At 49.8% G+C, this 26,520-nt stretch overlaps 2 long non-coding RNA genes across 4 annotated transcripts; both read right to left on the reverse strand.

The window, feature by feature from the left end:
- Window positions 1-647: 647 nt before the first annotated feature.
- Window positions 648-12,041, reverse strand: LOC139701841 (uncharacterized). Of its 3 annotated transcripts, XR_011704448.1 has the most exons (4): window positions 11,463-11,783; window positions 3,629-3,818; window positions 2,959-3,009; window positions 648-1,876 (listed from the first exon to the last, which is right to left on the reverse strand). It is a non-coding gene; the product is annotated as an uncharacterized lncRNA (long non-coding RNA). The 3 variants fall into 3 exon arrangements; XR_011704449.1 differs by lacking the exons at window positions 2,959-3,009; window positions 11,463-11,783 and adding an exon at window positions 11,829-12,041; XR_011704447.1 differs by lacking the exon at window positions 2,959-3,009 and having other exon boundaries at window positions 649-1,876.
- Window positions 12,042-14,493: 2,452 nt separating this feature from the next.
- LOC139701842 (uncharacterized) lies at window positions 14,494-26,037 on the reverse strand. The gene is made up of 7 exons (XR_011704450.1): window positions 25,928-26,037; window positions 24,022-24,135; window positions 22,116-22,229; window positions 20,210-20,323; window positions 18,303-18,416; window positions 16,396-16,509; window positions 14,494-14,602 (listed from the first exon to the last, which is right to left on the reverse strand). It is a non-coding gene; the product is annotated as an uncharacterized lncRNA (long non-coding RNA).
- Between the last annotated feature and the right edge of the window lie 483 nt (window positions 26,038-26,520).

Here is a 26,520-nt window from a genome sequence, read left to right on the forward strand (position 1 = left end):
CCCTAGGTACATGCAGGACTGCACATATGGTGCAACTCTACATCGTGTTCTACCAGAGAAATGAAAAGCTGTGCTCCATTTCTGTACAATGAACCAAAGTGAATTCTGCTGTTACGTACAACTAATTAGAGCTAATTAATTTTTTTAAAGTACATTTCCTTGTCTAAGGGTGGCAGAAGACCAAGACCAAGGACGGCACGTCTTGGGGTTCCCTCTGCCATCTATGCCCTCCACTCTTGTCCCGCCCCAGGGATGCGCTTTGAGGGGGAAGATTTGTAGCCCCACCCCCCACTGCCTCTGCTCTCAGTGGCCACAGCCCAGGAGAGATGTCGCTGGGGAGGGTGGGTGTCCTCTCCAAAGGCTGCCCCGGCTGGCAGCGGGCCTACTCCCCCCGCAGAGGCCGCAACCCAGGGAGGGGCAGGGCGAACCCGGGGTGGGGCGAGCTGCCACCCGGGGGGGCTCAGGGCCGGTGCCAGGCGCCACCTGCGTGCGCAGCATAAGGTCCTCAGAGGCTGTGTGGGTACCGCCGCCTGCCGTGTCCTGCTTCCTGAGCAAGCAGGCCCTGCCAGGAGCAAGACAAGTGGCCTGGGGAAGCCACAGCACAGGGCACCCCATCCTCTGGTCGCCCTCTGACTCTGAGGCCCCCTGTCCTACGCTGTCGCTGTCGCCACAGCCAGAGCTCCACACTGTGGCCACTGGAGTCCCGACCTGGCCACCAGCAATGCTGCCAACACCTCCACTGCACTGGAAGCAGACTCCCGCCACCGCCAATGGATGAGGATGCTCCTATTTGGACGCCTATTTCCATGCAGCCACCGATTCAACTGGACTCCCCAAAGGGCCTTAGGGCGCCTAGGCTCGCTGATGAATGCCCTGCCCGCAGAGGGATGCCGCTGGTTGCTGGGAACCTCCAATGTGGAACCCTAATGTGGAACGTTGAGGATGACTGCTGTTCGCTTCCACCCTCAACTGGACTCCTCCATAGGTGGCGCCTACACCTCCAGGCTTGGGGAGGGTGTGGGCACCCCATTTTATCTGTGCCACCTGTTCATCCTGCCAGGGGATTAATTCACTAATTGGCTTTAGGCTCTCATAACAGGATCATTTCCCCTCTAAACCTTCTTGCATTGTCTCACCCATGAGCTTTTTGGGGACACCGAGAAACTCAACCATATCGCGTCTTCATCAGATAGCTTAGCAAGATCTTCTTCATGACTTGCTGTAGCTTCTACATCAGCACTTGCTGCTTCACCCTGCACTTGTCTTATATGGAGATGGGCCGCTTGCCTCGAACATCATGAACCAAATTCTGCCACCTTCAGACTTCTTCTGGAGCTTTCTCCCTTCTCTTGGCATCAGAAAAATCTAATGTTTTGGCCTTATCTGGATGCGGTTTTGGCTTAAGGGAATGTGGTTTGTTTCATCTGTTCTCCAGACTATGAAAACTTTATCCCTATCAGCTGTTTTGCTTTCTTATCATTCACATATGCCCTGGAGCAGCACTTTAATTTTCTTTATGAACATTTCCCTTGCATTCTCATTGGGACTAACTATTCAAGAGGCACAGCTTTTTTTTTTTCTTTTCTTTCTTTCTTTCTTTTTTAAACAGTTTTAGATCAACAGCATGCCTTTCTTTGTTTAGTTGTTTTTTTTTTTTTTTTTTTTTGTAGTGCTAAGGATTGAACTCAGTGCCTCATACATTCTAGGCAAGCACTCTGCCACTGAGCTACAGCCCAGCCCAAGGCACAGCTTTCTATTTGGAATGCAAAACATGGAACTCTTCCTTCTATTCCAACTGTTCAGTCCATTACAGAGTAATTAACTGGTCTAACTTCAATATTGTTTCTTAGGGAATGAGAAGAAGGTGAGTCATGATCTGTGGAGCAATAAGAAGACACATATTAAGTTTGCTGTCTTATATGAACAGGGTTTGTAGTGTCACATGACATCTAACCTAGTTAACGTCACAGAACACAGTAGGGGATAAAATGCCCTGAAATCCTCACCACCCTTTAGGCAGTCATCTCTGCTCCATGCACAGGGGCCCCACAGGTCCCCTGTGCTCTAAGGGGGCTCCATCTTCAGCTATTCAGTGCTGGGGGTGGCACAGCCTGGTGAATGGATTGAGCACTATTGTGTCAACATAAATGTTTGCTACTAAAATACTTACAATGCCATCCCAGACATTAAAAAAAAAAAAAAAAAAAAAAAAAAAAAAAAACCATCACAAAAAATAAAATAGACAGTTTTAGTGGGAGGAGGCGGATAGCTGTGGTGGGGCATCTGGCACAATGCGCAGGTGCTCACACGTGGGAGGTGCCCTCAAGGACTTTAGAACTAGGGCAGCGAGAAAACATTCTAGGAGAAGTGGAGGCTTCTGGTCTAATTGTTTCTTGACCCCCTGCCTCTGGCATTTGTGTGTGTGTGTGAATTTTATGTAGCTGCCAGGGAAGATGGCTGACTTTGAAAGAATGGGATGGCAGCTTGGGTCACCAACTGTACCAACTGGAAGATAATGATGTAAAGGGCCTCTCCTTCAGCTGGAACCTCCCAAGGCCCCCTGCATGGGGAGCTTCCCAGAGAGTGTCCAAGCAGGTCACATGCAGCAGAGCAAAGGGGGCAAAACTGTGAGGCTCATGTGTGGGTAGGATTCTCCCCTCACTTTCTCTCCAGTCTCTATACAAAAAAGCATGGGCAATCCAGGCTGGGATTGGCTGTGCTGGAGAGGGATCCTCACAGGGCCTGGCTCTGGGCTCCAGCCACGCCTCTCTTCCTTGGGTACCCAGAATCCCACCACAGCTTGCTTTGTTCCTTCTACAGAGTAAGCCCCAGACCTCTGTCCTCTGCTGGGAAACAACAGGGTAGACCCTGAGGTCTGCCCAGCCATCCTCTACAACAGCCCCCCAAGTGACCACTCTCGAGACAGCAGCCCTCCCTCTTGGCCCAAAGACCACTCACTTCTTGTCTTGAAGGTACTGCTCCTCAACATATGGCTGGAGGCGTCCATACCTAGAGAATACCAGGAGGCTGTGACCTCTAATATCCTGTGTCCCTCATCTGTCGAGATGCCTGGTGGACTTGACTAACTTACTGACGATAACGGGAGCTCAGGAGGGCTGGGAGAGTTTGTCTGCACGGATTCCTAAATGATAGGCCAAGTGCCTGCCAAAGGTAGGTGCTTCATATATATTTGAGCCATGAATGAACCCAACCACCTGCTGCCTGGCTACCTCAGGGCCAGGACCCTCTCAGTTGACCCCAGGGGTCCCTGTTCTGTCTACAGGCAGGTTGGAACCCTCCCAGATGCAACCCACAGACTCCTTCCCAAATGTGGAAACTGCTTTTCCTGAGGCCTCAGAAGAGTGAGGTCTGAGGCAGAGAACTTCCTCTCAGGGAGGGGACAGGCCCCCAGGGAAAGGCCAGAGCCATCGCCAGCCTGTGTCCCAGGACCACTCTGAGGAAAACACTCCTAGGGCTCATCCTACTTGGATTTCTAAACACCCAGGCAGAGTTCTCCTCTGAAAAACCCTACTTTCCTCAGAGCTGACGGAGGTTCAGAGTGATGCCCGGCATTCCCAACACCAGGCCAGGAGATGGCCATGGGCCAGGGCTTGGAGGTCATACACACCTTTTACCCAGCAGCTCCAGAGCCTTCTGGGTACTGGCCAAATCCTGGTACAAATACAAAACCCCATGGACATAGGGGGTGTTCCCCTGCTGCAGGGCAGGCACCAGGCCATCCTCGAGCTCCCAGAGAAGTATGTCAGGGTTTCCACAAGACAGGACACATCCACTGATGAGCCTTGGTCATCTTCTCCCTAGGATGGGCAATCAAAGAGGGACATTTCAACAGGAAAACGGTAGCCATTTGCAAAAGGAATCACTGCCATACGTCAGGGGAAATCAAAATATTTTCCCTCCATATTCTCAGGAGACATCACACACACACACACACACACACACACACACACACACACACACACACAAACCTGGTGAGATCTGGCACTTTTGAAAGGGGAATCTGAATGTGGGTTAAACTATGGACACCTGTGGTGCCCTGTCCTGTCTCACTTCTGGTCTCCTTGGGAAAAATTGCCAGAGTCGTTGGGACACAGCGCTGACCCAGCACCTCCACACTCAGGAAAAGCCCTGAGGCTTAAGCACCCACAGATCTGTAGACAACAAGAACTCATGGCTCTGGGCTTGCTGTCTCAACACCAGTGAGCAGACTGGGACTGTTTGTGGACTGTGAGTGCCTAGCTACCAGGGTTCCAAGTTCTGTGAGTTCCATGGCCAAGGAAGTGAGGTCACTGTCTCAGGAAGTCCTTTGCTGAGTCCCTTTCTTACACAAGATGGTTCCAATGGCCCACTGGGCTGCAGTCTTCCCATGACATAGGCACAGGTGGACCCAGTTACACCAACACACCCTGGATCAGGCCCTCAGACAGGCCCGGGTGTAGCCAGCTCCCTTGGTTTGGGGAGACAGAGCTTGGTTGAGACCCTTCCCCTTCTTGTGGGTATGTGTGTGGCCCTGAGGAAGTCATTGTGCCTTGCAGGGCCTCCATAGCTTCTCAACATGTTCCCAGGGGTCATTCTAGCATCTGCTTTAGAGGTTGTCATCACGGACATGTGCCCACACATACATGGACTCCCTGAGAAACCCTAATCCAGGAGTCATGTGTCTCTAATGCACAAATATACAGATAACATGACATAGGAAGTTAAGGGACAAAGGATGACATCCAACTTTACCATGACCTGAGTCCCACAGTGACAGAGGGAAAGTCAGCTCCTCTCTTGGCCATGGTCCCCACTCTGCACCACTGGAGGGTTATTTTCAGAGATAGCCTCCCCTTTGCCATAGAATTCTAATTCCTGTGCAAAATCAAATTGCCCCAATGTCTCTTCCGATCGTATGATGGGGTACACTACAGGGGATTTCAAACACCACAGCATCCTGTGCCCAAAGCCTGTAGCTCCCTCCTCTCTCAGTGGATCCACATCAGCATCTGGTTTCTAAGAAACAGAAATCAACAAGCCTCATGGGGTATCACTTCCAAGTTTGAGTCACGGGAAGTCTAACTTAGTCTGGCTCCACAGGCCCACAGCAGAGGGCACTGCTGAAATTCCAGAGGTTTGTGGGGAAAGTTGGTGGGGCAGCAGGCAGAGACCTGAGGACCCCATGAAATGGCAAGGAGGTGGCATTTCTGTGCCTCTGTTTCTACACGCCTCCCATAGGTGAAAATGCTAGGGCTAAAAAATTCACTGATGCACAAAACATATAAGAAGCAAGGATGGTGTGGAATGGCCAAGAATTTGTTCCATAGCATGGCCATGACCACGGAAACGGACTTCTCTATCTCCATGTCTTTAGGGAAAGGCAAAGCCACTTCCTTTTGTTTTGTGTGCAGTTTAAAGCAACAGTTTCCTCCTATTCTTCCAACTAAACTTTGGAGGCAAGATCCCAGTAGTATGAACAAAGAAGCATCTCAGAGGCAATAGTACTCAATAGCTGAGGCTACTGGAGCAGAGAGAAGGACAGACAATTCAGCTTTGAGGTCTGGAAAGGGAATAGGAGACCAGTCCCTGCAGGGGACACTCACAAACCTAATGCATGTTCACTGAGCGCCCTGTGCTCACTGTTGAATGGAACATGAGGAGCTGATGTCTTTCCATCTCCTAAGGAACTTCCAGATTTAGCTAGCCATCCCAGGAGACTCAGGACCATCATCCTTGTGCACACAGAGCTAAGTGGCTGCTCATTACCTTCCCACCAAAGGTGAGAGGCAGGTGATGCTAAGTTCTTTGAACTGATACTGAATTGAAAAATATTTTAATTGTATATGCTCTCCTGAAAATACCAGTAAATTCATCAGCTTCAAATTACTATAAGAAAGAACTAAAGGGGAGAAGATATGTTAAGCAAAGTAAAGATATGACAAGAATTCAACTTCCAAATGACCTAAATGCACTTGCAGCTTCTGTGCTATTTCCTGTTGCTTATAATACATAGCAGGTTTCATATGTGCTGATGGTGCCTTACAGGCTCCTGGCCTAACAGGAGAGGCTTTCCTCACACTAGAGCAGCTTCACCAAGCATCTGGATTTACACAGCTGCAAATTTTGAAAAGTAACACTAAATGATATCTCTCAAGATAAAGATGTCTGCTCAAAAACAAATATTAAAACTAGATAAAATTCTACTAGAATACAAACATGTAGAAACTACGATGACATAACAAAATATTTATTAAACTCTAAGCATGTTATTTATTGACCCCCAAACAAATATTCCTATAGCATTTCTAAAAGACATCATCCTTATTCTTCCTTGAATTGCTTCTATCCATCAGAAAGATGTCATGTTCTTAAGGCTGGTTGATTTATTCCCTTCAAATGTGAATAAAAACCCAAATCTCAAAATTCCACAAAACCATTTATAAGAAGGGAAAATGTCCTTCATCCAATTCACAATGCAGCTGAAAAAAATCCCAATAAAACCAGAAACAGCCTATGAGAAGGTTTCATAAGAATTGCAATTAGCTATAGAATGATATACAGAAACCAGTTTTTTAAACACTTGAAAGTGCTCCTCAGCCACATCAGAAGCAACTAAGATATTTATTTACCACCTATTAACTCAATTTCCACAAGGAAAAAAAAAATCTTCCTCATGCTAAACACGATAGATGAAGGAAATGCAATGTCAAAGAACAGCTCTCTTTGGTCATCAACTCTGCACTTCCCAGTTCACACTGAGGTTGACTTTCATCTTGCCCACATGGACCAGGACACTTAATTAACACACAGTCAGGGAGCCTGCCCTAGAAGGCTACTACTCCCCAGAGACTAGTACATGTGCTCCTTTGGCTTTCTTGACACTAACAGGTTATGAACATCCTTTCTTCTTAAAGAATAGGCTGATGGTGCTGGGGTTTGGGTCAGTGGTAGAGTGCTTGCCTAGCATGTGTGAGGCACTGGGCTCAATTTTCAGCACCACATATAAATAAATAAAATAAAGGTCCATTAACAACTAAAAAACAATATCAAAAAAAAAAAAAAAGAATAGGCTGGTGAACACAGCACATCAGCTGTTTCATGTGAGTACTGATATCTATTAGTTGTTGATAGCTGTCCCATTCTCAGGATTACCTGCTATTAAAAGGCAAGCTCACTGGGGAAGCACTGAGGACTCCTATCATAGCCTCCTGCTGAAAACCTCTATTGAACTCCTGCTTCAATCCTAAGCCTGCTGCTTCCCCAAACACAAGTCTATTGCATGATTTTACAAAGAGGGGGAACTGATGGAAATCACTGAGGGTCTGGAACACCTGAAGAAGGTCAGCCTGGCCAGTGACTAGGTCCTCTTCCAGTCTGACCTCTTTGGAACAATTTGGAAGAAAATGATTTCTAGACAAGTCACTTGATAACAAATTTATAGTTTCATATTTGAAAGCACCACCAACGAAAGCTTTAGTTACCAGTCAAGATATGCAATTCATGGGTGTGTCATTATGAGAAGTAACCAAGAAAAGGGTTGTGGCTGAACTCGGACCATAGAGAACCCTCAGTGATCCACAGTGGCATTGGGCAGGGGGAGAGGTAGGGTCAATATGGGTAAATTCAATGCTCAGGACAATATTAAGAAGACTGTTAGATTAATTCAAACTATAATCCCCAGCTCTTTACAATAACAAACCATCCATTTAAGATCCACTCTCCCTCCTCCTGGCCATTTCCTAACAAAAGTACTAAGAGGCTCAGATCTGGCCAAAATGAAAGGCCCAGCAGGGCTTGGAGGCACACACCCGTAGTCCAAGCATTGGGGAAGATGGGACAGGAAAATATGGAGTTCAAAACTAGCCTCAGCAAGCTAGAGAGGTCTGAAGCAACTTAGCTAGACTCTGTCTCTAAATAAACATATTTAAAAAAAAAGTCTGAGGATGTGTCTTAGTGGTTAAGAACCCCAGGTTCAATATCTGGTATAAAAATAAATAAATGAATGACTCATCAAATTTTCAGTCCTCTGGATGGTTCTGTATTTTCAGCAGTGCCCATCAGGAACCATGGCGATGAGGTTACCTTCTAGAAAGCCAATCACATTATATATTCCCACATCCAATACTGCTCAAAAACCTGTTCCCCTGGTTTGGATTCATCTCAATGAAATGCCTGACTGTGCCAGCAATGCTCCTGTGCAACGACTGTGAAGCACTTGACAACTACTACACTCAAGGCAGGCAAGGCTGGCATCCTGCACCTTTGGGTTCAAAGGCTGGAGAGTCCAGGTTCTGGCAGGGACTGCCCTGGCTTATTCTCCTTTGTGGGACTTTCCAGGACTTGGGCACCATGGGTCCAGCTTAGGACCTGCTAAGACACCCTAGCTATGGGTGCTTCTAATTTTACTGCCATCTCCAAAGTCATCCGAAGCAGAAACCCCTACGATCAATGCAGGGGACCAACACCATTTCCAGAAAGGCCACCTGCACTTGAAAGTCCATGCTGTGGAATCACTGGCTTCTACGACTACAGACCTCCCTCCAGATGTGATACTGGCCTTTGGAGCACTGAGCATCTGCTCCAAAAGAAGAGAAACTCCAAGCCCAGACAGCAAGCCTGGAGCATGAAAACCTGCAGCACCTCTAACCAGAATACCTCCAGTGACCAAGGGACAAAAGACAAGCAGCAAACATGAGCAGGGAGTCACCAATGCCCCTCCATTTAATGCTTGACACAAAGGCCACCCAAGCAGAAATCGAGGGGCCAGCACCACCCCAGAAAGACCAACTTGCATGACTATGCCCTTGGCAGTGTCCTCAGTGGAACCTGAGAGCAGAGAACCTGGGAGCAGCCTGTGGGTAATGAGCATCTCCTTTCTAAGAGGAGGGACCCTCGAGCACCAGACAGACCTATGAGGCAAGCTTGGGCCTGACTCTCTGTGGCCCCCACCACCAGAGTATTTCCATGGTGACCAAGTTACACAGGACAAACAGCAACCATGATCTTGGAGCCACCTAGGCCCCTCCTTTCAGTGCCATCCCCAAAGGGCCCACCCAAGCAGAAATGCCCAAGTTTGCCTCGGGGCACCAGCACCACCATGAGCAAGGCTGCATCTAGGTGCACATCTGTGCTGGCCTCTCAACCTGGCAGCTCAGCTGGACCAGCCACCAGACCATCCTCTTCCAGGTCAGGACCCACTCCTGTGGGGTCCAAGAGAAAACTCTTTTGCTAAGATGACATCCACCTTCTCCCACATGGGACCTGGTGGCAGACTGCTTAGATGCATAGCACAGGTCTCACCCTGACCTCTGTGATCCTGGGGCAAAGTGGAGGCTCAGAGAAATTATGTCCCCTTCCCTCTCACTTCCTGGCAGCTTTGCCCTCAGAGTTGGGTAGCAGGAGGCTTTCATTTTACTTGGCTCTCTGGTCAGGCTCCTCACTACTACAGAGGCCCTGTCCTGGCTCTCTGGTTTCCTTGTTGTTTGAGCATCTGGGAGTTCTCTGTCCTTAGGCCATTTGCTTGGATGGGGAAATTTGAAATTGGCTTGTGGTCCAGATAATGAGAAGGGATATGAGGTGCACAGAGGAACCACAATGTTTGGAAGGTCTCCTTCATAATATGTAAGTATAGGAAATATTAAGCCCAGACTACTCACTAGAAAGAATTTTCACAGAGTGCTCTGCTTATAGCTATAAATCTGTGACCAAGAAAAAATTATTTTCCCACTCTAACAGAGCATGGCCTCTGTATGGGCCAGAATCAAGAGAAAAATGGCCTTTAAGGAGGTCACTGAATTATTAGTCTTATGCAAATAGAATTGTTTTGTCAAAGACCAGGAAAATGGGATGAAATACGTAATTTTTTTATTCTACATAAATAAGCCTGTTCTAGACTCCTGGTGGGAAGACCTCCAGAAGCCTCTGCCACCTGGTGGGGGAGAGTGGAGAGCCACAGGGTGGGGTGGGTGAGCTGAGCCAGTGAGGTGCATGGGCTGCAGTCCTTCAGGGACCCTCAGTTGACCTTCACAAGAGAATCACAGAGGACAGGGTGGCTGAATCAGGAAGGCTGGAGGGATTTTCAGGTAACTTTAAAATAAATCTCACTGTGGGGAAGTGGGGCAAAGAGGAGGTGAGTCAGATGCCCCTTGGCTACCACTGGACAAAGGGGAGTGAGCAGAGGAAGGGTGTGCCACCCTGCCTGCCTCAAGGTCACCTGGGGTATGGAGCTCGGGGCAGAGGCCTTCACAGGCCCACATTCCCAGCTACCTAGACCACTGGACCTTGAACCCAGATTCCTGAAGGTGACAGGAGCCAGGGGCTCACCTCCTGCCAGGTACCATCCTGCATGTTCCAGCTGCTACCAGCAACTCAGCTTTCAAGCTCCAACCAGGTCATCACCCCCTTATAGAAGCTTCCTAGACTTTTTATACCCCAAGTGGGGACCATGTGGTGCCCCATCCATGTTCTACTAACACCTCTTCTTGTTACTTGTCACAAGAACCCAAACTGTCATTCAGTCACTCAGTGTTTCTCCAGTGTCCCCTGCATGCCAAGTGACATAGAAAGACATAAACTAATCCATGTGAATGAATAGACAGTGACAACCTGAGGCCAGTTCTCTACAGCAAAAATCCTTGGTCCTCTGAGAACAAATAACCAAAAACCAGGCCTGACAGGGTAGTAGAGAGTGCAGGGAGGGCTTCCTCAAGGGGGTGATGGCCCAAGATCTGAAATAGAAGTAGAAATTACTTCTCTGGGCCTCAGTTTCTCCAGCTCTAAAGCAGGGAGATCCTGTGTGTCACCCACCACTGCCCCTACAGAGCCGACCTGGAGTTCAAGTTAAGACAGATGTGGGGACAAGGTGCAGGGGAAAGAACTACATGGAAATGGCCAGCAGCTTTGAGCTTTTTGTCTTGTTATGGGCGAGGCAGGGAGGAGGTGAGAGCTGGGAGGGGTGGAATAGGGCCAGTGGAGGTGGTGAGAAGGGAGGGTTTGGGGAAGTTCAAGGCACAGACTCAAAGACAGTTGGAGGATGGAGCAGGGAGGGGTGCTGTCTCCCTGCCAGACCTGGCTCTTTCCATGGTGTGGCCCAACCTTCTTTTCCTTCTGAATCCTGTCCCCCTCCGTCCCTGCACCCCCAGCTGCTCACAGGTCATTCCTCTGCCTGACCCACACACTCCCGCTGCCTGGCCTTGCTCATGCAGTCCCCTCACTCGATCCCCTCCCTCTCCTATTGGTCTCCCCCTCTGGACGAATTCCCCAGCCACACCCATCTCTTCATTCTTCTCTGAGCCCCCCACCCCAACTTGATGGGTCCCCCCCTTCCAAGCTCCCGGCATCAGGCCTCCCCTGAAGGGTTCTGCACATGAGGCTCTGGAGCCAGATTTCCAGAATTCCAGTCCCAGCTCTTCCAGGCAAGACCTTGACTAACTCATAATTCATGTCCTTTCCCAGAGCCTCACCTTTACCACCAGGGAAATGGGTGATATGATTCCCTCTGTAAATATATGCAGCCTGGTTCATGGAGGTATTGATGCTCCGAGGTGGAATTCAGGGTTCCTGTAAGGGGGCGCCTTTTGGCACTTAAAGGAGTGGCCCTCGTGGCTCCAAGAACAGAGTTGGTTTTTGTCCCCTGTAAAGTGACCACTATAGGGATGGTCTAGTTAGTGGCGCTGAATATGTCGAAGCCCCATTTACCCTGTAAATGCTGTCTCATGCTTCTCTTTCCTTCACTTGGGGAGGAGATGAACAGAACCCCAAAGACAGATATGAGATCCGGGAGCTAGTTTGGGCTCCCAGGTTCCTGGATTGCATGGGGACAAACTTACAAGTTGAGGTGGCCTTTCCGAGGGTGGTGATGGTTCCTCCCAGGAGAGCTTCAGGGGTTCTGCACGGTCAGGCTTTGGGGGATGGCATGAATTGCACAAACATCAGTGGTTGCTTGCCCTGGTTTGTATTTTGCCTTCTCTCCCTTGGTCCTCATGGTGGTGCTCTGCCTAGGGGCAGCCACTGGAGCTGTTCTGTCCCAAGCTTGCCCCATGGTGTTCTCTGGTTTGGGGGGTCCCTCTACTTTTTTAGCAGATGCCCATTTCTGCCATGGGAGATGGAAGAACTGGGGACAAATCTGTCCTCCAAGTTGCAATTGAGGCAACTGACACTGGCAGCATTAAGGGGGATGAAACTTGGTTGTCCCATGCTGACTGGGACTGCCTGTTCTTGGGACAAACACTGGTAACAGGCCCTGGCCTTTGAGTAGCAGCTGCAGAGGCTGATGGACTAGTTGCTCCAGTGGACTTGCAGCCTGGCTGCCAGCAGAATGTGTGTGGGTGCTGGCATGGGCCCCCACGGTGGGATTTCTACGTCTGTCAGCACCAAGGGCTGAGTGGGTTGGGCTGCCCAGGCTGGGGGGCCTGCTATCAATGGTGGGAATGGAGCTACCCCTGGACCTGGAGATCCCAGGTGTCCAAACTACTGACAGCTGGCAGAGGTGGGGGCTCTGGGCTTCTTCCTGTCAGAAACCCCAGGTGGGATGGTGGCTCCAGGGATGAGGGGCTTCTTCCCTCGGGGAGCGTGTTTAGGTACCTTTCAACACAGCAGACTGAGGAATCAGACCAGAGACTCTGCGTCTAATAGAAGATAAAGTTGGTCCTCATCTTCATCTCGTGGGGGCAGGCCCCAGATTCCTTAATAAGACTCCTATAGCACAAGAGTTAAAACCGAGAATCAACAAATGGGACGAATTCAAACTGAAAAAGTTTTTTTCTCAGCAAGAGAAATAATATGCGAGGTGAATAGGGAGCCTACATCCTGGGAACCAATTTTTACCCCTCAAACATCAGATAGAGCTCTAATCTCTAGAGTGTACAAAGAACTCAAAAAGTTAAACAACAAAAAAGCAGATAACCCAATCAACAAATGGGCCAAGGACTTGGACAGAAACTTCTCAGAAGAGGACATAGGATCAATTAACAAATACATGAAAAAATGCTCACCATCTCTAGCAATCAGAGAAATGCAAATCAAAACCACCCTAAGATACCATCTCACTCCAGTCAGAAAGGCAGCCATTATGAAGTCAAACAACAATAAGTGCTGGCGAGGATGCAGGGGCGGGGGTGGGGGGTGGGGGGGGAAGGTACACTCATACATTGCTGGTGGGACTGCAAATTGGTGCAGCCAATTTGGAAAGCAGTATGGAGATTCCTTGGAAAGCTGGGAATGGAACCACCATTTGACCCAGCTATTCTCCTTCTTGGATTATACCCAAAAGACCTAAGAAGAGCATACTACAGGGACACAGCCACATCAATGTTTACAGCAGCACAATTCACAATAGCTAGAATGTGGAACCAACCTAGATGCCCTTTAATAGATGAATGGATTAAAAATGTGGCATTTATACACAATGAAATATTACTCAGCACTAAAAAATAACAAGATCATGGCATTTGCAGGGAAATGGATGCCAAAGAAGGCCCAGTGTGAGAAGGTGGCTGTAGGCAGAGCGGGACAGCCATTGCCAAGGAAGAAATGCTCATCCATGGGGAATACGGGTAGGCCACAGAAATGAAAGTTTCCTTTGCCGTCACATCAATAGGGGGGACCTCTGAGGCTGCCACCACTTCTGGAACTGGCCTGTCCAGTCACCACTGAGGACCTGAACTGGGAGAAACAGAAAGCTCCGCAGCACATCCACTGCCTTCTGATGGGTGAGTCCCAGGCCATCTGGGACAGCTATACCATGCCCCCCAACCCCAGCCCATGTGTGGGCCCCTCTACCTGGGAAGGGGCCAAGCCTCTGGCATCAGTGGGCCTCAGCCAGACCTTGCCTTACCACCCCAGCACTGCCTCCCCGCCCAAAGTGGGTGGGCGCTGCTCTCTCCTCCCAGAGACACCCTCCTACCTCCAAACTTTGTGTCCCCCTCTTCCACAGCCTGCCAACTGTTCCTTGGCCCTTCCTCCCAGGCCCTCTCCCAGCACCTTGGCAGGCTTGGCTCTGCAGCCAGTGGCTCCCTTGGGGGCCACCCTCATGAACACCATTATGACTTCACAGTCCCCCTTCCCCCACATCTGGGGCCTCCATCTGACTCCAGTAGGAACTTCCTACTCTCTCACCAGGGCCCAAAGCCCAACAGTACTCACAGGGCCTCAGCAGTAGACAGCTCCAGTCTGCCACCTTTTTTAAAAATTTTTACTTATTTTTTTTAGTCATACATGACAGAATGTGTGGGGGTGCTGGCATGGGCCCCCACGGTGGGATTTCTACGTCTGTCAGCACCAAGGGCTGAGTGGGTTGGGCTGCCCAGGCTGGGGGGCCTGCTATCAATGGTGGGAATGGAGCTACCCCTGGACCTGGAGATCCCAGGTGTCCAAACTACTGACAGCTGGCAGACGTGGGGGCTCTGGGCTTCTTCCTGTCAGAAACCCCAGGTGGGATGGTGGCTCCAGGGATGAGGGGCTTCTTCCCTCGGGGAGCGTGTTTCTTTACCTTTCAAGACGGCAGACTGAGGAATCAGACCAGAGACTCTGCGTCTAATAGAAGATAAAGTTGGTCCTCATCTTCATCTCGTGGGGGCAGGCCCCAAATTCCTTAATAAGACTCCTATAGCACAAGAGTTAAAACCAAGAATCAACAAATGGGACGAATTCAAACTGAAAAAGTTTTTTTCTCAGCAAGAGAAATAATATGCGAGGTGAATAGGGAGCCTACATCCTGGGAACCAATTTTTACCCCTCAAACATCAGATAGAGCTCTAATCTCTAGAGTGTACAAAGAACTCAAAAAGTTAAACAACAAAAAAGCAGATAACCCAATCAACAAATGGGCCAAGGACTTGGACAGAAACTTCTCAGAAGAGGACATAGGATCAATTAACAAATACATGAAAAAATGCTCACCATCTCTAGCAATCAGAGAAATGCAAATCAAAACCACCCTAAGATACCATCTCACTCCAGTCAGAAAGGCAGCCATTATGAAGTCAAACAACAATAAGTGCTGGCGAGGATGCAGGGGCGGGGGTGGGGGGTGGGGGGGGGAAGGTACACTCATACATTGCTGGTGGGACTGCAAATTGGTGCAGCCAATTTGGAAAGCAGTATGGAGATTCCTTGGAAAGCTGGGAATGGAACCACCATTTGACCCAGCTATTCTCCTTCTTGGATTATACCCAAAAGACCTAAGAAGAGCATACTACAGGGACACAGCCACATCAATGTTTACAGCAGCACAATTCACAATAGCTAGAATGTGGAACCAACCTAGATGCCCTTTAATAGATGAATGGATTAAAAATGTGGCATTTATACACAATGAAATATTACTCAGCACTAAAAAATAACAAGATCATGGCATTTGCAGGGAAATGGATGCCAAAGAAGGCCCAGTGTGAGAAGGTGGCTGTAGGCAGAGCGGGACAGCCATTGCCAAGGAAGAAATGCTCATCCATGGGGAATACGGGTAGGCCACAGAAATGAAAGTTTCCTTTGCCGTCACATCAATAGGGGGGACCTCTGAGGCTGCCACCACTTCTGGAACTGGCCTGTCCAGTCACCACTGAGGACCTGAACTGGGAGAAACAGAAAGCTCCGCAGCACATCCACTGCCTTCTGATGGGTGAGTCCCAGGCCATCTGGGACAGCTATACCATGCCCCCCAACCCCAGCCCATGTGTGGGCCCCTCTACCTGGGAAGGGGCCAAGCCTCTGGCATCAGTGGGCCTCAGCCAGACCTTGCCTTACCACCCCAGCACTGCCTCCCCGCCCAAAGTGGGTGGGCGCTGCTCTCTCCTCCCAGAGACACCCTCCTACCTCCAAACTTTGTGTCCCCCTCTTCCACAGCCTGCCAACTGTTCCTTGGCCCTTCCTCCCAGGCCCTCTCCCAGCACCTTGGCAGGCTTGGCTCTGCAGCCAGTGGCTCCCTTGGGGGCCACCCTCATGAACACCATTATGACTTCACAGTCCCCCTTCCCCCACATCTGGGGCCTCCATCTGACTCCAGTAGGAACTTCCTACTCTCTCACCAGGGCCCAAAGCCCAACAGTACTCACAGGGCCTCAGCAGTAGACAGCTCCAGTCTGCCACCTTTTTTAAAAATTTTTACTTATTTTTTTTAGTCATACATGACAGAATGTGTGGGGGTGCTGGCATGGGCCCCCACGGTGGGATTTCTACGTCTGTCAGCACCAAGGGCTGAGTGGGTTGGGCTGCCCAGGCTGGGGGGCCTGCTATCAATGGTGGGAATGGAGCTACCCCTGGACCTGGAGATCCCAGGTGTCCAAACTACTGACAGCTGGCAGACGTGGGGGCTCTGGGCTTCTTCCTGTCAGAAACCCCAGGTGGGATGGTGGCTCCAGGGATGAGGGGCTTCTTCCCTCGGGGAGCGTGTTTCTTTACCTTTCAAGACGGCAGACTGAGGAATCAGACCAGAGACTCTGCGTCTAATAGAAGATAAAGTTGGTCCTCATCTTCATCTCGTGGGGGCAGGCCCCAAATTCCTTAATAAGACTCCTATAGCACAAGAGTTAAAACCAAGAATCAACAAATGGGACGAATTCAAACTGAAAAAGTTTTTTTCTCAGCAAGAGAAATAATATGCGAGGTGAATAGGGAGCCTACATCCTGGGAACCAATTTTTACCCCTCAAACATCAGATAGAGCTCTAATCTCTAGAGTGTACAAAGAACTCAAAAAGTTAAACAACAAAAAAGCAGATAACCCAATCAACAAATGGGCCAAGGACTTGGACAGAAACTTCTCAGAAGAGGACATAGGATCAATTAACAAATACATGAAAAAATGCTCACCATCTCTAGCAATCAGAGAAATGCAAATCAAAACCACCCTAAGATACCATCTCACTCCAGTCAGAAAGGCAGCCATTATGAAGTCAAACAACAATAAGTGCTGGGGAGGATGCAGGGGCGGGGGTGGGGGGTGGGGGGGGGAAGGTACACTCATACATTGCTGGTGGGACTGCAAATTGGTGCAGCCAATTTGGAAAGCAGTATGGAGATTCCTTGGAAAGCTGGGAATGGAACCACCATTTGACCCAGCTATTCTCCTTCTTGGATTATACCCAAAAGACCTAAGAAGAGCATACTACAGGGACACAGCCACATCAATGTTTACAGCAGCACAATTCACAATAGCTAGAATGTGGAACCAACCTAGATGCCCTTTAATAGATGAATGGATTAAAAATGTGGCATTTATACACAATGAAATATTACTCAGCACTAAAAAATAACAAGATCATGGCATTTGCAGGGAAATGGATGCCAAAGAAGGCCCAGTGTGAGAAGGTGGCTGTAGGCAGAGCGGGACAGCCATTGCCAAGGAAGAAATGCTCATCCATGGGGAATACGGGTAGGCCACAGAAATGAAAGTTTCCTTTGCCGTCACATCAATAGGGGGGACCTCTGAGGCTGCCACCACTTCTGGAACTGGCCTGTCCAGTCACCACTGAGGACCTGAACTGGGAGAAACAGAAAGCTCCGCAGCACATCCACTGCCTTCTGATGGGTGAGTCCCAGGCCATCTGGGACAGCTATACCATGCCCCCCAACCCCAGCCCATGTGTGGGCCCCTCTACCTGGGAAGGGGCCAAGCCTCTGGCATCAGTGGGCCTCAGCCAGACCTTGCCTTACCACCCCAGCACTGCCTCCCCGCCCAAAGTGGGTGGGCGCTGCTCTCTCCTCCCAGAGACACCCTCCTACCTCCAAACTTTGTGTCCCCCTCTTCCACAGCCTGCCAACTGTTCCTTGGCCCTTCCTCCCAGGCCCTCTCCCAGCACCTTGGCAGGCTTGGCTCTGCAGCCAGTGGCTCCCTTGGGGGCCACCCTCATGAACACCATTATGACTTCACAGTCCCCCTTCCCCCACATCTGGGGCCTCCATCTGACTCCAGTAGGAACTTCCTACTCTCTCACCAGGGCCCAAAGCCCAACAGTACTCACAGGGCCTCAGCAGTAGACAGCTCCAGTCTGCCACCTTTTTTAAAAATTTTTACTTATTTTTTTTAGTCATACATGACAGAATGTGTGGGGGTGCTGGCATGGGCCCCCACGGTGGGATTTCTACGTCTGTCAGCACCAAGGGCTGAGTGGGTTGGGCTGCCCAGGCTGGGGGGCCTGCTATCAATGGTGGGAATGGAGCTACCCCTGGACCTGGAGATCCCAGGTGTCCAAACTACTGACAGCTGGCAGACGTGGGGGCTCTGGGCTTCTTCCTGTCAGAAACCCCAGGTGGGATGGTGGCTCCAGGGATGAGGGGCTTCTTCCCTCGGGGAGCGTGTTTCTTTACCTTTCAAGACGGCAGACTGAGGAATCAGACCAGAGACTCTGCGTCTAATAGAAGATAAAGTTGGTCCTCATCTTCATCTCGTGGGGGCAGGCCCCAAATTCCTTAATAAGACTCCTATAGCACAAGAGTTAAAACCAAGAATCAACAAATGGGACGAATTCAAACTGAAAAAGTTTTTTTCTCAGCAAGAGAAATAATATGCGAGGTGAATAGGGAGCCTACATCCTGGGAACCAATTTTTACCCCTCAAACATCAGATAGAGCTCTAATCTCTAGAGTGTACAAAGAACTCAAAAAGTTAAACAACAAAAAAGCAGATAACCCAATCAACAAATGGGCCAAGGACTTGGACAGAAACTTCTCAGAAGAGGACATAGGATCAATTAACAAATACATGAAAAAATGCTCACCATCTCTAGCAATCAGAGAAATGCAAATCAAAACCACCCTAAGATACCATCTCACTCCAGTCAGAAAGGCAGCCATTATGAAGTCAAACAACAATAAGTGCTGGGGAGGATGCAGGGGCGGGGGTGGGGGGTGGGGGGGGGAAGGTACACTCATACATTGCTGGTGGGACTGCAAATTGGTGCAGCCAATTTGGAAAGCAGTATGGAGATTCCTTGGAAAGCTGGGAATGGAACCACCATTTGACCCAGCTATTCTCCTTCTTGGATTATACCCAAAAGACCTAAGAAGAGCATACTACAGGGACACAGCCACATCAATGTTTACAGCAGCACAATTCACAATAGCTAGAATGTGGAACCAACCTAGATGCCCTTTAATAGATGAATGGATTAAAAATGTGGCATTTATACACAATGAAATATTACTCAGCACTAAAAAATAACAAGATCATGGCATTTGCAGGGAAATGGATGCCAAAGAAGGCCCAGTGTGAGAAGGTGGCTGTAGGCAGAGCGGGACAGCCATTGCCAAGGAAGAAATGCTCATCCATGGGGAATACGGGTAGGCCACAGAAATGAAAGTTTCCTTTGCCGTCACATCAATAGGGGGGACCTCTGAGGCTGCCACCACTTCTGGAACTGGCCTGTCCAGTCACCACTGAGGACCTGAACTGGGAGAAACAGAAAGCTCCGCAGCACATCCACTGCCTTCTGATGGGTGAGTCCCAGGCCATCTGGGACAGCTATACCATGCCCCCCAACCCCAGCCCATGTGTGGGCCCCTCTACCTGGGAAGGGGCCAAGCCTCTGGCATCAGTGGGCCTCAGCCAGACCTTGCCTTACCACCCCAGCACTGCCTCCCCGCCCAAAGTGGGTGGGCGCTGCTCTCTCCTCCCAGAGACACCCTCCTACCTCCAAACTTTGTGTCCCCCTCTTCCACAGCCTGCCAACTGTTCCTTGGCCCTTCCTCCCAGGCCCTCTCCCAGCACCTTGGCAGGCTTGGCTCTGCAGCCAGTGGCTCCCTTGGGGGCCACCCTCATGAACACCATTATGACTTCACAGTCCCCCTTCCCCCACATCTGGGGCCTCCATCTGACTCCAGTAGGAACTTCCTACTCTCTCACCAGGGCCCAAAGCCCAACAGTACTCACAGGGCCTCAGCAGTAGACAGCTCCAGTCTGCCACCTTTTTTAAAAATTTTTACTTATTTTTTTTAGTCATACATGACAGAATGTGTGGGGGTGCTGGCATGGGCCCCCACGGTGGGATTTCTACGTCTGTCAGCACCAAGGGCTGAGTGGGTTGGGCTGCCCAGGCTGGGGGGCCTGCTATCAATGGTGGGAATGGAGCTACCCCTGGACCTGGAGATCCCAGGTGTCCAAACTACTGACAGCTGGCAGACGTGGGGGCTCTGGGCTTCTTCCTGTCAGAAACCCCAGGTGGGATGGTGGCTCCAGGGATGAGGGGCTTCTTCCCTCGGGGAGCGTGTTTCTTTACCTTTCAAGACGGCAGACTGAGGAATCAGACCAGAGACTCTGCGTCTAATAGAAGATAAAGTTGGTCCTCATCTTCATCTCGTGGGGGCAGGCCCCAAATTCCTTAATAAGACTCCTATAGCACAAGAGTTAAAACCAAGAATCAACAAATGGGACGAATTCAAACTGAAAAAGTTTTTTTCTCAGCAAGAGAAATAATATGGGAGGTGAATAGGGAGCCTACATCCTGGGAACCAATTTTTACCCCTCAAACATCAGATAGAGCTCTAATCTCTAGAGTGTACAAAGAACTCAAAAAGTTAAACAACAAAAAAGCAGATAACCCAATCAACAAATGGGCCAAGGACTTGGACAGAAACTTCTCAGAAGAGGACATAGGATCAATTAACAAATACATGAAAAAATGCTCACCATCTCTAGCAATCAGAGAAATGCAAATCAAAACCACCCTAAGATACCATCTCACTCCAGTCAGAAAGGCAGCCATTATGAAGTCAAACAACAATAAGTGCTGGCGAGGATGCAGGGGCGGGGGTGGGGGGTGGGGCGGGAAGGTACACTCATACATTGCTGGTGGGACTGCAAATTGGTGCAGCCAATTTGGAAAGCAGTATGGAGATTCCTTGGAAAGCTGGGAATGGAACCACCATTTGACCCAGCTATTCTCCTTCTTGGATTATACCCAAAAGACCTAAGAAGAGCATACTACAGGGACACAGCCACATCAATGTTTACAGCAGCACAATTCACAATAGCTAGAATGTGGAACCAACCTAGATGCCCTTTAATAGATGAATGGATTAAAAATGTGGCATTTATACACAATGAAATATTACTCAGCACTAAAAAATAACAAGATCATGGCATTTGCAGGGAAATGGATGCCAAAGAAGGCCCAGTGTGAGAAGGTGGCTGTAGGCAGAGCGGGACAGCCATTGCCAAGGAAGAAATGCTCATCCATGGGGAATACGGGTAGGCCACAGAAATGAAAGTTTCCTTTGCCGTCACATCAATAGGGGGGACCTCTGAGGCTGCCACCACTTCTGGAACTGGCCTGTCCAGTCACCACTGAGGACCTGAACTGGGAGAAACAGAAAGCTCCGCAGCACATCCACTGCCTTCTGATGGGTGAGTCCCAGGCCATCTGGGACAGCTATACCATGCCCCCCAACCCCAGCCCATGTGTGGGCCCCTCTACCTGGGAAGGGGCCAAGCCTCTGGCATCAGTGGGCCTCAGCCAGACCTTGCCTTACCACCCCAGCACTGCCTCCCCGCCCAAAGTGGGTGGGCGCTGCTCTCTCCTCCCAGAGACACCCTCCTACCTCCAAACTTTGTGTCCCCCTCTTCCACAGCCTGCCAACTGTTCCTTGGCCCTTCCTCCCAGGCCCTCTCCCAGCACCTTGGCAGGCTTGGCTCTGCAGCCAGTGGCTCCCTTGGGGGCCACCCTCATGAACACCATTATGACTTCACAGTCCCCCTTCCCCCACATCTGGGGCCTCCATCTGACTCCAGTAGGAACTTCCTACTCTCTCACCAGGGCCCAAAGCCCAACAGTACTCACAGGGCCTCAGCAGTAGACAGCTCCAGTCTGCCACCTTTTTTAAAAATTTTTACTTATTTTTTTTAGTCATACATGACAGAATGTGTGGGGGTGCTGGCATGGGCCCCCACGGTGGGATTTCTACGTCTGTCAGCACCAAGGGCTGAGTGGGTTGGGCTGCCCAGGCTGGGGGGCCTGCTATCAATGGTGGGAATGGAGCTACCCCTGGACCTGGAGATCCCAGGTGTCCAAACTACTGACAGCTGGCAGACGTGGGGGCTCTGGGCTTCTTCCTGTCAGAAACCCCAGGTGGGATGGTGGCTCCAGGGATGAGGGGCTTCTTCCCTCGGGGAGCGTGTTTCTTTACCTTTCAAGACGGCAGACTGAGGAATCAGACCAGAGACTCTGCGTCTAATAGAAGATAAAGTTGGTCCTCATCTTCATCTCGTGGGGGCAGGCCCCAAATTCCTTAATAAGACTCCTATAGCACAAGAGTTAAAACCAAGAATCAACAAATGGGACGAATTCAAACTGAAAAAGTTTTTTTCTCAGCAAGAGAAATAATATGCGAGGTGAATAGGGAGCCTACATCCTGGGAACCAATTTTTACCCCTCAAACATCAGATAGAGCTCTAATCTCTAGAGTGTACAAAGAACTCAAAAAGTTAAACAACAAAAAAGCAGATAACCCAATCAACAAATGGGCCAAGGACTTGGACAGAAACTTCTCAGAAGAGGACATAGGATCAATTAACAAATACATGAAAAAATGCTCACCATCTCTAGCAATCAGAGAAATGCAAATCAAAACCACCCTAAGATACCATCTCACTCCAGTCAGAAAGGCAGCCATTATGAAGTCAAACAACAATAAGTGCTGGCGAGGATGCAGGGGCGGGGGTGGGGGGTGGGGCGGGAAGGTACACTCATACATTGCTGGTGGGACTGCAAATTGGTGCAGCCAATTTGGAAAGCAGTATGGAGATTCCTTGGAAAGCTGGGAATGGAACCACCATTTGACCCAGCTATTCTCCTTCTTGGATTATACCCAAAAGACCTAAGAAGAGCATACTACAGGGACACAGCCACATCAATGTTTACAGCAGCACAATTCACAATAGCTAGAATGTGGAACCAACCTAGATGCCCTTTAATAGATGAATGGATTAAAAATGTGGCATTTATACACAATGAAATATTACTCAGCACTAAAAAATAACAAGATCATGGCATTTGCAGGGAAATGGATGCCAAAGAAGGCCCAGTGTGAGAAGGTGGCTGTAGGCAGAGCGGGACAGCCATTGCCAAGGAAGAAATGCTCATCCATGGGGAATACGGGTAGGCCACAGAAATGAAAGTTTCCTTTGCCGTCACATCAATAGGGGGGACCTCTGAGGCTGCCACCACTTCTGGAACTGGCCTGTCCAGTCACCACTGAGGACCTGAACTGGGAGAAACAGAAAGCTCCGCAGCACATCCACTGCCTTCTGATGGGTGAGTCCCAGGCCATCTGGGACAGCTATACCATGCCCCCCAACCCCAGCCCATGTGTGGGCCCCTCTACCTGGGAAGGGGCCAAGCCTCTGGCATCAGTGGGCCTCAGCCAGACCTTGCCTTACCACCCCAGCACTGCCTCCCCGCCCAAAGTGGGTGGGCGCTGCTCTCTCCTCCCAGAGACACCCTCCTACCTCCAAACTTTGTGTCCCCCTCTTCCACAGCCTGCCAACTGTTCCTTGGCCCTTCCTCCCAGGCCCTCTCCCAGCACCTTGGCAGGCTTGGCTCTGCAGCCAGTGGCTCCCTTGGGGGCCACCCTCATGAACACCATTATGACTTCACAGTCCCCCTTCCCCCACATCTGGGGCCTCCATCTGACTCCAGTAGGAACTTCCTACTCTCTCACCAGGGCCCAAAGCCCAACAGTACTCACAGGGCCTCAGCAGTAGACAGCTCCAGTCTGCCACCTTTTTTAAAAATTTTTACTTATTTTTTTTAGTCATACATGACAGAATGTGTGGGGGTGCTGGCATGGGCCCCCACGGTGGGATTTCTACGTCTGTCAGCACCAAGGGCTGAGTGGGTTGGGCTGCCCAGGCTGGGGGGCCTGCTATCAATGGTGGGAATGGAGCTACCCCTGGACCTGGAGATCCCAGGTGTCCAAACTACTGACAGCTGGCAGACGTGGGGGCTCTGGGCTTCTTCCTGTCAGAAACCCCAGGTGGGATGGTGGCTCCAGGGATGAGGGGCTTCTTCCCTCGGGGAGCGTGTTTCTTTACCTTTCAAGACGGCAGACTGAGGAATCAGACCAGAGACTCTGCGTCTAATAGAAGATAAAGTTGGTCCTCATCTTCATCTCGTGGGGGCAGGCCCCAAATTCCTTAATAAGACTCCTATAGCACAAGAGTTAAAACCAAGAATCAACAAATGGGACGAATTCAAACTGAAAAAGTTTTTTTCTCAGCAAGAGAAATAATATGCGAGGTGAATAGGGAGCCTACATCCTGGGAACCAATTTTTACCCCTCAAACATCAGATAGAGCTCTAATCTCTAGAGTGTACAAAGAACTCAAAAAGTTAAACAACAAAAAAGCAGATAACCCAATCAACAAATGGGCCAAGGACTTGGACAGAAACTTCTCAGAAGAGGACATAGGATCAATTAACAAATACATGAAAAAATGCTCACCATCTCTAGCAATCAGAGAAATGCAAATCAAAACCACCCTAAGATACCATCTCACTCCAGTCAGAAAGGCAGCCATTATGAAGTCAAACAACAATAAGTGCTGGCGAGGATGCAGGGGCGGGGGTGGGGGGTGGGGGGGGAAGGTACACTCATACATTGCTGGTGGGACTGCAAATTGGTGCAGCCAATTTGGAAAGCAGTATGGAGATTCCTTGGAAAGCTGGGAATGGAACCACCATTTGACCCAGCTATTCTCCTTCTTGGATTATACCCAAAAGACCTAAGAAGAGCATACTACAGGGACACAGCCACATCAATGTTTACAGCAGCACAATTCACAATAGCTAGAATGTGGAACCAACCTAGATGCCCTTTAATAGATGAATGGATTAAAAATGTGGCATTTATACACAATGAAATATTACTCAGCACTAAAAAATAACAAGATCATGGCATTTGCAGGGAAATGGATGCCAAAGAAGGCCCAGTGTGAGAAGGTGGCTGTAGGCAGAGCGGGACAGCCATTGCCAAGGAAGAAATGCTCATCCATGGGGAATACGGGTAGGCCACAGAAATGAAAGTTTCCTTTGCCGTCACATCAATAGGGGGGACCTCTGAGGCTGCCACCACTTCTGGAACTGGCCTGTCCAGTCACCACTGAGGACCTGAACTGGGAGAAACAGAAAGCTCCGCAGCACATCCACTGCCTTCTGATGGGTGAGTCCCAGGCCATCTGGGACAGCTATACCATGCCCCCCAACCCCAGCCCATGTGTGGGCCCCTCTACCTGGGAAGGGGCCAAGCCTCTGGCATCAGTGGGCCTCAGCCAGACCTTGCCTTACCACCCCAGCACTGCCTCCCCGCCCAAAGTGGGTGGGCGCTGCTCTCTCCTCCCAGAGACACCCTCCTACCTCCAAACTTTGTGTCCCCCTCTTCCACAGCCTGCCAACTGTTCCTTGGCCCTTCCTCCCAGGCCCTCTCCCAGCACCTTGGCAGGCTTGGCTCTGCAGCCAGTGGCTCCCTTGGGGGCCACCCTCATGAACACCATTATGACTTCACAGTCCCCCTTCCCCCACATCTGGGGCCTCCATCTGACTCCAGTAGGAACTTCCTACTCTCTCACCAGGGCCCAAAGCCCAACAGTACTCACAGGGCCTCAGCAGTAGACAGCTCCAGTCTGCCACCTTTTTTAAAAATTTTTACTTATTTTTTTTAGTCATACATGACAGAATGTGTGGGGGTGCTGGCATGGGCCCCCACGGTGGGATTTCTACGTCTGTCAGCACCAAGGGCTGAGTGGGTTGGGCTGCCCAGGCTGGGGGGCCTGCTATCAATGGTGGGAATGGAGCTACCCCTGGACCTGGAGATCCCAGGTGTCCAAACTACTGACAGCTGGCAGACGTGGGGGCTCTGGGCTTCTTCCTGTCAGAAACCCCAGGTGGGATGGTGGCTCCAGGGATGAGGGGCTTCTTCCCTCGGGGAGCGTGTTTCTTTACCTTTCAAGACGGCAGACTGAGGAATCAGACCAGAGACTCTGCGTCTAATAGAAGATAAAGTTGGTCCTCATCTTCATCTCGTGGGGGCAGGCCCCAAATTCCTTAATAAGACTCCTATAGCACAAGAGTTAAAACCAAGAATCAACAAATGGGACGAATTCAAACTGAAAAAGTTTTTTTCTCAGCAAGAGAAATAATATGCGAGGTGAATAGGGAGCCTACATCCTGGGAACCAATTTTTACCCCTCAAACATCAGATAGAGCTCTAATCTCTAGAGTGTACAAAGAACTCAAAAAGTTAAACAACAAAAAAGCAGATAACCCAATCAACAAATGGGCCAAGGACTTGGACAGAAACTTCTCAGAAGAGGACATAGGATCAATTAACAAATACATGAAAAAATGCTCACCATCTCTAGCAATCAGAGAAATGCAAATCAAAACCACCCTAAGATACCATCTCACTCCAGTCAGAAAGGCAGCCATTATGAAGTCAAACAACAATAAGTGCTGGCGAGGATGCAGGGGCGGGGGTGGGGGGTGGGGCGGGAAGGTACACTCATACATTGCTGGTGGGACTGCAAATTGGTGCA

Source organism: Marmota flaviventris, chromosome 14 (genome assembly GCF_047511675.1).
Source record: "Marmota flaviventris isolate mMarFla1 chromosome 14, mMarFla1.hap1, whole genome shotgun sequence".
In the NCBI taxonomy this organism is placed as follows: Eukaryota; Metazoa; Chordata; class Mammalia; order Rodentia; family Sciuridae; genus Marmota; species Marmota flaviventris.